Source organism: Dysidea avara, chromosome 2 (genome assembly GCF_963678975.1).
Source record: "Dysidea avara chromosome 2, odDysAvar1.4, whole genome shotgun sequence".
NCBI lineage: Eukaryota > Metazoa > Porifera > Demospongiae > Dictyoceratida > Dysideidae > Dysidea > Dysidea avara.
Window position 1 is genome coordinate 26,978,917 of NC_089273.1, and position 10,656 is coordinate 26,989,572.

Below are 10,656 nucleotides of genomic sequence, written 5' to 3' on the forward strand. Positions count from 1 at the left end.
TGCCCTCAGGCCTGCAGCCCTTGGGCAGTTGGGCATGCATATCAGACAAAGCCCCATGCCCGTGTTACGACTATTACATAAACCCTCTGATTGAGTACATGAATACAAGCTGCATTTTGGTGTATGAACACACTCACATACAGATGTACGTACCTGCTGTTTAAATGCTTCTGTAGTATAGCACATTTCACCACGTTTTAGTAGCAACAGCTTCACCTCCACACAATTCTGTCCAGAATCTTTACTGATGGATTGAGAAAATTCTTGAATGAAACCACTAAGACATTTCACTGATAAGAAATACTGCATCACTCTCAGATTAAACTTCAGATCCTGTAATTAAATAGTGTTCACTTTATTAAAAGATGTGTATTTCCTACAACCTTTCTTATATGTACGTGCAATGAATTTCTTTACACTTGTGACTGGATTTTGTGAAACCAAAACACAATAACTTTTTAGTTAGTGGTAGAAGTGTACCGATATACCGATACATATTGTATCGGTGGCCGATATAGACATTTCTACTATATCAGTGGGAGCCGATATTGCTGCTAAAAACCGATACGATACACCAATATACAACTGAACCATCTTAAGGACACTGTCCAATGATCAAGCCACATTGTAAACCCTACTATTTAGCTAACAAGGGCAGGAAACAGTAGTCATCTTCCTTGTCTAAAAGCAGTACGCTATGCAAAGCCATCTAAGTACATGGATAATTACTGTTTTGTTGTCACAAAGCTTACCAATCATACAACAAACACTCATAGTGGTGAGCCTGGGGAAACAGCATAAAGATGAACCAAGAGCACAGCAGAAAACAACCAGTAGGCATTCCAGCCCGCACAGCTTAAATCACGATAAATACGGAGAGAACGTAGCACCGTCTTAGCAAGCTGCAAATGGGCAAGGTCGTACTAATACGGAATTCAGTCCGTCTATGAAGAATTACATGAATGTAATGCTGTTATGATTAAATACGAAGAGGACGGAACACGTCTTCGCAAGCTGAAAATAGGCAAGGACAGGGGCGGATCCAGAGTTTCGAAAGAGGGGGGGCACCTTTCTGAAAAACAGTTGAAGACCAAAAAAAACTTGCTGAAAACCAGTTGAAGACCAAAAAAAAAAAAAAAAAAAAAGGTCACAACAATAATAGCTAGTTATCCTTACCAACTATATCACGTCTGTTATGTAAAATAAAATTCTATTTGTAGCTTCATAGGTAAGCTACACTGCCTCATGAACATTATGACTGCTTTATTAGAGTAATTGACTGCTCTATTAGAGTATCTCGATCTTGTATGCAATTTCTTGAAGGGGGGGGGCATTTGCCCCAAATGCCCCATCCTGGATCCGCCACTAAGGACGTACTAAGACAGAATAAAGTTCGTCTCTGCGGGCCGTTGTAGCTAATGCTGTCATATTTTTTTTACGTTCATCAAGCTGAGAGGTTTACGAGACGGATGGATGACGATCGAACAGATCGTCAACCATAGATGGATGACGATCGAACAGAAGGGATGGCTCTGGATGGGTTACTGAAACTGGTTACTGCACAACTCTAGTCAAGTTACGAGTCCCAGCGCCAAAAATTACCCTGGAGGTTTTTTCCCGAGACACAGCACTCGTATCTGCACAAGGTATACCATAGTAGAGGCGGATCCAGGAGCTGGTAGGGGGAGGGACACAAACAGGCTGACTTGTGGGTGGGTGGAGAAAACCAGATTATCTTGTTAGTTGCTGCATTTATGAAGCAGCAAATAATCACCACTTTATAATAGTAGTGTTCCACTGTTGATTTGACATTAATTTTGCCAGATGGTTGTGGAGTCTTAAAAGCTGTGTAAAAGGCTATGAATCTCTACACACGATAATTTTTTTGTTAGAGGCGCTTAGTACGCACGAAGGTGTGGGGGAAATTTCACAGCTAGTTTGACTTTGGTTTGCTTTGATTCAGGTGAATTTAATAAATTCTACTAAAACCTGCATATCATTTTAGCCCTGACATAAAGTTGAGTATTACTCATAAGTATGGTTCCTCCAAAAGGTGACGAGGGATGAGTGGGGGCTTTTGCCCCAAATGCCTCATCCTGGATCCACCATTGCATAGCTACTTCCCTATGGTTATTGCCTATGTACTCAATGACTTGATCTACTGCCTGTCAAGGACAATCATCACGAAAATACGTAATAATAAATAACATCATTATTTCTAAGTCTGGTTCCACTGGTGGCAGTGCATGTAATAAATATCATGAGTATACTGTCTTGCAATTATTGCATGCATAGTACAACAACCATGCTCATCACAGAAAAAGGTAGAGGATATCAGCAATTACAAGTCAGGTTAATCCAGCTGCTCATATAATGTGAGCCTTGGAAATATAGCTTGCTGTACATTGTAAACAAAATGGCACACAAAATATCCATAATCTATACTTGCTGCACAATAAGACATCAGTACATCCTGAAATTTCACCAAAGTTTTAAGTCACACTGCCATTCCCAAGGTGTTTATACCTAAGTTACAAATCTCAATCCTTTGATCTTCATTTTCTTCTTTCAATATTTTTATAGCTTTTTAGCGATCTGTAAATACAAATAACACTGTTATTGAGACACAAAACAGGTCATCTTTGTGAGAAGACATGATACACATACAAGACCCAGAATCAGGTTGTAAGTAAGTATAATGTAACATGAATGACACCTACAAATCTCAGAAATATATCAAAAGTGTGGCCACAACACACAATGATGCACATACAAGACCCAGAAACTGGTCAACAGTGTGGTAACAACTGACACACATACAAGACCCGGAAAAAGGTCAACCATATGTGGTAACACATCACAAATGACACACATACAAGACCCGGAAACAGGTCGACAGTGTGTGGTAACATCACAATTGATACACATACAAGACCTGGAATCAGGTCGACAGTGTAGTAACACATCACAATTGACACACATACAAGACCTGGAATCAGGTCGACAGTGTGTGGTAACACATCACAATTGACACACATACAAAACCCAGAAACAGGTCGACAGTGTGTGGTAACAAATCACAATTGACACACATACAAGACCTGGAAGCTAGGGATGCGGCGATTATGCTGGCATAATTTCGGGAATAATAGGTATGTGTGGAAATCAGGAATTATGCTAGCATTTTGAGGTGATTATAAAGCTTTAACAGTAGGAAAATCTGCAGATTGCACAATTCCGTTAAAAAGATCAAGATACTCTAATAGAGCAGTCAGAAACTCTAATAGAACAGTCATTGAATATTATTTACTCTAATAAAGCAGTCATATTGAAATGAAATTCTCTAATACAGCAACCAGCTAAAGAATTCAAGACTATTTGAAGCTTAAACATCAATGAAAATGGTCTGATACAGCAATAAACTGGCATTATTAGCCAATTATGGTGGCATAATTTTGAGAATAATGGACAATTCTCAAAGCATAATAGGTGATTTTTTGAGCACTGCTCAAAAGCATAATGCTCAATTTTTGAAGCATAATAGCCTCATGCCTACTGGAAGCAGGTAGACAGTGTGTGGTAACACATCACAATTGACACACATACAAGACTCGGAAGCAAGTCGACAGTGGGTGGTAACACATCACAATTGGCACACATACAAGACCCGGAAACAGGTCGACAGTGTGTGGTAACAAATCACAATTAACACACATACAAGACCCGGAAGCAAGTCGACAGTGTGTGGTAACATCACAATTGATACATGTACAAGATCTGGAAGCAGGTCGACAGTGTGGTAACACATCACAATTGACACACATACAAGACCTGGAATCAGGTCGACAGTGTGTGGTAACACATCACAATTGACACACATACAAAACCCAGAAACAGGTCGACAGTGTGTGGTAACAAATCACAATTGACACACATACAAGATCCGGAAACAGGTCGACAGTGTGTGGTACCACATCACAATTGGCACACATACAAGACCCGGAAACAGGTCGACAGTGTGTGGTAACAAATCACAATTGACACACATACAAGACTCGGAAGCAGGTGGACAGTGTGTGGTAACAAATCACAATTGACACACATACAAGATCTGGAAACAGGTCGACAGTGTGTGGTAACACATCACAATTGGCACACATACAAGACCCGGAAACAGGTCGACAGTGTGTGGTAACAAATCACAATTGACACACATACAAGACCCGGAAGCAGGTCGACAGTGTGTGGTAACAAATCACAATTGACACACATACAAGACCCGGAAGCAGGTCAACAGTGTGTGGTAACACATCACAATTGACGCACATACAAGACCTGGAATCAGGTCGACAGTGTGTGGTAACACATCACAATTGACACACATACAAAACCCAGAAACAGGTCGACAGTGTGTGGTAACAAATCACAGTTGACATACATACAAGACCTGGAAGCAGGTCGACAGTGTGTGGTAATACATCACAATTGACACACATACAAGACTCAGAAGCAAGTCGACAGTGGGTGGTAACACATCACAATTGACACACAGAAACAGGTCAACAGTGTGCGGTAACAAATCACAATTGACACCCATACAGACCTTCAGTGCAGGCCACTGTAAAGCTTTAATAATAATAATATTACAAGACCTGGAAAACGACAGTGTGTAGTAACACATAATTAACATACATACAAGACTTGGAAACAGGTCGCCAGTGCTTAAATTACAAGGCGAATACCACACCTACAACGTCAGTGCATGGAATTACAAAACAAATGACAAATCTACATGATACAGGTTTCCAGTGGGTAAATACAACCCGAATTACACGTCTAGTTCATCTATTCAAACGAAACTTCGACGATTTCCACAACACTGACATGTGTTCACTAAAACACAAACCTGATTGTCGAATGTTGTATTCCGCCTTGAAAAGATGGTTTAATACACCCAACAGCACCGTACTGCATCGTACTTTTCATCCTTCATCCCAGCGGCACTAAATAGAATTTTCATAATGTGTTACGCACGTGATCGTGCAGCCACGAGGCGGACATGTGGCGAGACACAAGGTGGTCGTGAAGAAGTAAAGTATGCTGATCTGTAAAGCTTTATGGATGGGCAGATACTCGCAACAGATGTTGAGTACCAGATCTGCTACTAGTAAGTCGTCCGCTGCCATTGACGAGGCCATTGTTTAAGAGTCCAGAACGGAATGATTCGTGAAGAGGAATCCTGATGATAACAGCAGTGGAAGGATATATGTTAACGCAGTAGTGGAAGGGAAAGAACGCACTTTTAGTCTCTTACTGCTGTAACTCTTCTCCAGATTGCCGGCGCTCATTAATTAGAAACTTACTGAAATACCGCCCCACCGTTCTTCAAAAGTTTCTTACGTGAAAACGAATAGTGTTTAAGAGATGCTCTGTATCTAGAATTAACAGTTGTTGGAAATGCTGATGGAAAGGGAACCCAATGATAGTACTAGTGGAAGAGAAGGACTTGCCACCAGTCAGACAATATGTAGTACATTCTTAGATGATTGTTCTAAGCATTTAGAGTGTAATATTGTTTTGAGAAATGCTGGCCGGCAACATTGGACAGGAAGAATAGCCGAGTACGATACTGGTAGAGAAAGATTTGCCAGCAGTGAGATGGTACATGCTTGAAAATAATCCTTGGAAGATGAAGAAAAGCAGTAGTAGTGGAATTGGAAGACCTGTCAACAGGATGGTATGTACAGCACTTTAAATGGTTATTTATATGTAAAACTTTGCATTTAGAGTGACATATTTCTTGTAAGAAATGCTGTCTATATTGGAAGAAAGAAAAGTGGATGAGAGTTCTAGTAGAAGTGGAAGACCTGATATCAGTGGGACGGTACGTACAGCATTCTTGAATGATTGTTATTGTGTAAAACTTTAGTGAAAGGAATACTGACTATATTGAAAGAAATAAAAGCGGACTAGTGTACTAGTAGAATAGAAAGAACTGCCAGTGGTGGGACGGTATGTATAGCATTCTTGAATGATTATTTTAGGTATGAAACACTGTTTAGAGTGAACTATTTTATTTCTCAGAAGAAACGCTGACTACTTTTGAAGGAAGATAAGCGGACTACAGTACAAGTAGAATAGGAAGACCTGCCAGCACTGTGATGGTATGTACAAAATTCTTGAATACTAGTGATTATTGTATCTATAAATCTTTGTATTTAGAGTGAAATATTTCTCAGAAGAAATGCTAACTACTTTTGAAGAAAGATAAGTGGACTATAGTACAAGTAGAATAGGAAGACCTGTCAGCACTGTGATGGTATGTACAGAATTCTTGAATACTAATGATTTTAAATCTTTGCATCTAGAGTAAACTATTTCTCAGAAGAAATGCTGACTACTTTTGAAGAAAGATAAGCGGACTATAGTACAAGTAGAATAGGAAGACCGGCCAGCACTGTGATGGTATGTACAGAATGCTTGAATACTAAAGATTTTAAATCTTTGTATTTAGAGTAAACTATTTCTCAGAAGAAATGCTGACTACTTTTGAAGAAATGCGGACTACAGTACAAGTAGAAGAGGAAGACCTGCCAGCACTGTGATGGTATGTGCAGAGTTCTTGAATACTAATGATTATTGTATCTATAAATCTTTGTATTTAGAGTGACAGTTTTCTCAGAAGAAATACTGACTATACGCAAGAAAGAAAAGTAGACTAGAGTGCTAGTAGAAGAGCAAGACCTGATGTTCAACACTTTTGGTGATTATTTTATAAGTAAAACTTGTGTGTTTATAGATTGAAATCTTTCTTGGAAGAAATGCTTACTATGCAAGAGAGAATGGACTTGAGTACTGCTAGTAGAAGAGGAAGATTTACTATCAGTATGTACAGCACTTTTGAATGATTATTTTATAAGTAAAACTTTGTGTTTAGAGTGAAATATTTCTTGGAAGAATGCTGACTATTTTAGAAGGAAAGCAGACTATAGTACAAGTATAAGAGAGACCTGCATCAGTTTTCATGGCGTGTAGAGTGTGGCACCAAAGTTACTGGTAGTAGCAAAATTAGATGATGGCACTAGAGCAGAGAGTGTGACGGTACGTACAAAATTCTTGATTATCAGACTATATAGTAATGTATCCTGTTTAGAATTTTTGAGATGAAAGGATTTACGCCAGCACAGAAAGTGATGAATGCGAAAGAGGTATGTTGAGAGTTGTTGCATTTTAATATTTTCAATCGATGCACACTAGAATTGAAAGAAATTGAGAAGGCAATCCCAAGGATGGTGAATGCTGTATGAAAGAACTGACGGAAGTGAATATGAAGACCAGAATTTCGTTACTTTTCATATATTTTTTAATATTTAAACTAATATCCGATTTTCGTACCTCGAGTATCCTTTGGGATCACGTGCGCGGCTACGTGACAGCACTTCCATGACGGGCGTCACTAGGTATATACGATGTATTATGACGGGTAACTACGTCTGGACGTCTTGAAAAGTGGTCCCACGACGGATTACTACTAATCTCGTCGTGGGGTTACAGACGTTTTCCGTAGTTTCCACGTATCTTCGTTAATACGGGAGGAATTACGGGAAAATTTTCCTCCGTATTTGTGGCAAATTTTGCTGTGCCGATTTTTAAATTTTGGAAAAATGGACTTTTTATAATTATGCTCAATAGATAGAGTATTGATTGCTGATCTCAGAAATATATAGTTTGTTGGGTTGGAATTAGCTACTTTGGTATGCACAGCACTTAAAAACTGAAAAAAATGTACATTTTTTCTCCAGGGCTCCCCATACATTTTGAAGAGAAAATCGCACAATTGAATCAGGAAGCCATCTAGCAATCTGAACTATCTTGAAACTACAGTTGCTTCTAGCTGCAAGTTTGTATATGTAATGAGGGTATCTTCAGATCATATCAGATCTTAGTGATCTTTGTATGCTTTGTGGTGAGCAAATATGTTTCACCCACTGCACACTTCTCAATAGTTACAATGGTGTATACCCATAAGCAAGTGGCTATCTCAAGTAAGTAAAAACATCAAGTTAACAACTTATAAAGGTAAACAACTAAAGTGGAGGTGCCACAATGATGCAACAATACTTAAGGTGGAGTTGTGGTTTCAATTATGGCATTGTTATGCCGACTTTGAAGTGGTTTATATTTTTGAGTTGATGACACAGCCATCAGAAAATTGCTCTAGAGCTGAAAATCGTTAACCCGAACGAAGTAGCTACGCACTTTAAAGTAAGCACCAGTGACTACCTTTCATCCAACAGTACGTTTTTTAAGTTTTAAAGTATTCTACATACATTGCATGGCTTGAAAAGATTACAAGACAACACAAAACTTACTTATATGTAATGCACACAAATTTTCATGATGATCAGCGTGTAGACAAACCCCACAGCAATTTTTATCCTCATTGGAGCTCGGACGACGAAGCAGTCCCAAGTTAAACACGAGTTGTTATTTTGTTAAATATTTATATATGTGACCGGGCCTGCGATAATAGGGCATGTGGACACACGATTTTTTCCAACTTTTTCACACTTTCATTGCTCATAACTTTTTGTAACATTATGCCATGGCATCACAATTTTCAGCTATTAGTAAGAAATAATTGGCTTTATGATGCAAGTTACAGAATGGAAATATACTTTTCCAGTACCAAAATATGATCTGTAGAGTGATGGGGTGTATTTTGTGCCCACATGCCCTGTTTTCGCAGGCCCAGTCACATATTTGTATTACTTTTTTTGTTTTTTTAAAAGAAATCCCTGGATACACTTGTGGCAGGGAAAGATACAACAGTTATACAAGGAGTACAACAGATAGACTGACTGTCATCCATGGGTAAAGAGCTGCTAGAGAAATGGCCTAGTTGTGACAATGACAAGTTACTGAGGTTCTAGGATCAGTCAGTGAACTACAGTATGGGAGAGGCTTAACAAGGATTTAATGGAGTTTGAAAAGGTAATAAGAATGTGGACAATTGCTTAACATAAATTTTGATGTGGCAGTCTAAGCAGTTATCATAGAAAAGTTCAATTGATTTGTTGCTCTCCTCCATGGTATAAATTTATTTACATGTGTGAATGTGTACTGCTAATTTTCATTCTAGAGAAGCAAATGCACATACGTAGATCACAGACTAAATATAATCAGATACTGATCTAAATTGTACATTAGACAAAATCCCAGTAGGTAGTTATGTTATCATATTATTAGTTTAATCCTCAGCATTACAGGTAAGTTAAAAGAACTGGGTGGTGTGGCAAGCTTGAACAGTGATTTCATGCCTTTGCAAGGACCTGGCCTTATAAGAATCAAATCAGTGGTACACTGGTGGATGGCCTGTTAAAGTTGGCCAAATGTTTTCTCTGTTGATTCTGCTACATATTAGCCACACCCAGAATGCTCTAATGAAATTTATGAATTTTGTACTTAGGCTCGATGCCATTGGCAGATTATAAAGCGATTCTTTAAACCGCTAACTAGAGGTATACCGATATAAGAAAACTAAACTGATCCGATACCGATCCGATATGGATTAATCATTTTGAAACTGATACGATACCGATCTGATATACCAATATAACTAAGTGTAGCTATTTATATTTGAGGAACCACATAATTATGTCACGTTCAATTTTATTTTCACTACTGAAGAAACTACTGAAGAAACTACTGAAGACAATCTTAAGATTATTGGCTGTGCTTGGTTACCCATGGTAGTGTGGCCTCTATTGACAGCTCAGACTATAAGGCACCCACAAATATTTTATGCCCCTACTAAGATTAGTCCGGATTACTCCGCATTTTAATGGCATGTAGAGATGGCTGGTTGTAGGCACTCCAGTATCCGAGATTTTTAATAAAAAAATCTCCATATATTTCCCAATTGAACCCTGGCCTGCACGGTTTTTTGTAATCACATGATCTTGCTTCTATTTATTGCCTCCTCTATTTGTGCACAATCAAGTCACTCGTAGGAAAAATCCCTTGGATAACCCCATCTCTATTTAGCCAAAAAGAAGGAAACCATCGGCGAAAATGGCACTTTGAGTGTTGTATAAGTTGTGCTATACTTATTCTTGTACAGTAACTAGTTAAGTAGCTAACTTTAGCAAAATCTCGAGCTATCCAGCCCATGTCTTTATAATCACTCTAGGAGCTGATGGTGGGGCAAAGAAGTCTGATGCCCGGGCAATGCCCTGGCTTGCCTGGGTTTGGCTACGCCACTGCATGTTTTACATTGTTCTCTGATCATTAACGTATTTACTATATGCTTTTAGGTACATATGTGTGTATGTTAATTTAATTATAATAGTAAGTGATTATGTTATCATTAAAGTATTTGTATATTATTTTAGTTTGATTATGATGTGTCAGAGAATGAAATATGGTTAGGAGAGCAAGAAATTTTCTTAAATATAGATGATCGTGGAAAGGTACATATTGCACTATTATTTGTATAACATAAATGTTATGTTATATTGTAGCATGTACTGACCTTCATATGTGACCTAATTTTAGAAAAACGTCGATTTACGCACAATAGTACTTTTGTAATAAAACGCATTCAAAAACAATGAGTAAAAAATTGCAAGCTTCAGAAAAAATTTACGCAAGTTT

General features: G+C 38.4%; 2 long non-coding RNA genes across 12 annotated transcripts; one reads left to right on the forward strand and one right to left on the reverse strand.

The window, feature by feature from the left end:
- Positions 1-2,194: 2,194 nt before the first annotated feature.
- LOC136246982 (uncharacterized) lies at positions 2,195-5,052 on the reverse strand. Its single transcript, XR_010696975.1, has 2 exons — positions 4,907-5,052; positions 2,195-2,595 (listed from the first exon to the last, which is right to left on the reverse strand). It is a non-coding gene; the product is annotated as an uncharacterized lncRNA (long non-coding RNA).
- Position 5,053: 1 nt separating this feature from the next.
- LOC136246980 (uncharacterized) lies at positions 5,054-7,385 on the forward strand. 11 transcript variants are annotated; one of them, XR_010696967.1, is made up of 12 exons: positions 5,054-5,737; positions 5,788-5,884; positions 5,930-6,012; positions 6,085-6,164; positions 6,223-6,319; positions 6,369-6,465; positions 6,515-6,607; positions 6,666-6,763; positions 6,820-6,885; positions 6,938-7,101; positions 7,154-7,208; positions 7,258-7,383. It is a non-coding gene; the product is annotated as an uncharacterized lncRNA (long non-coding RNA). The 11 variants fall into 11 exon arrangements; XR_010696971.1 differs by having other exon boundaries at positions 6,975-7,101; XR_010696970.1 differs by having other exon boundaries at positions 6,683-6,763; positions 7,258-7,382.
- The last annotated feature ends 3,271 nt before the right edge of the window (positions 7,386-10,656 follow it).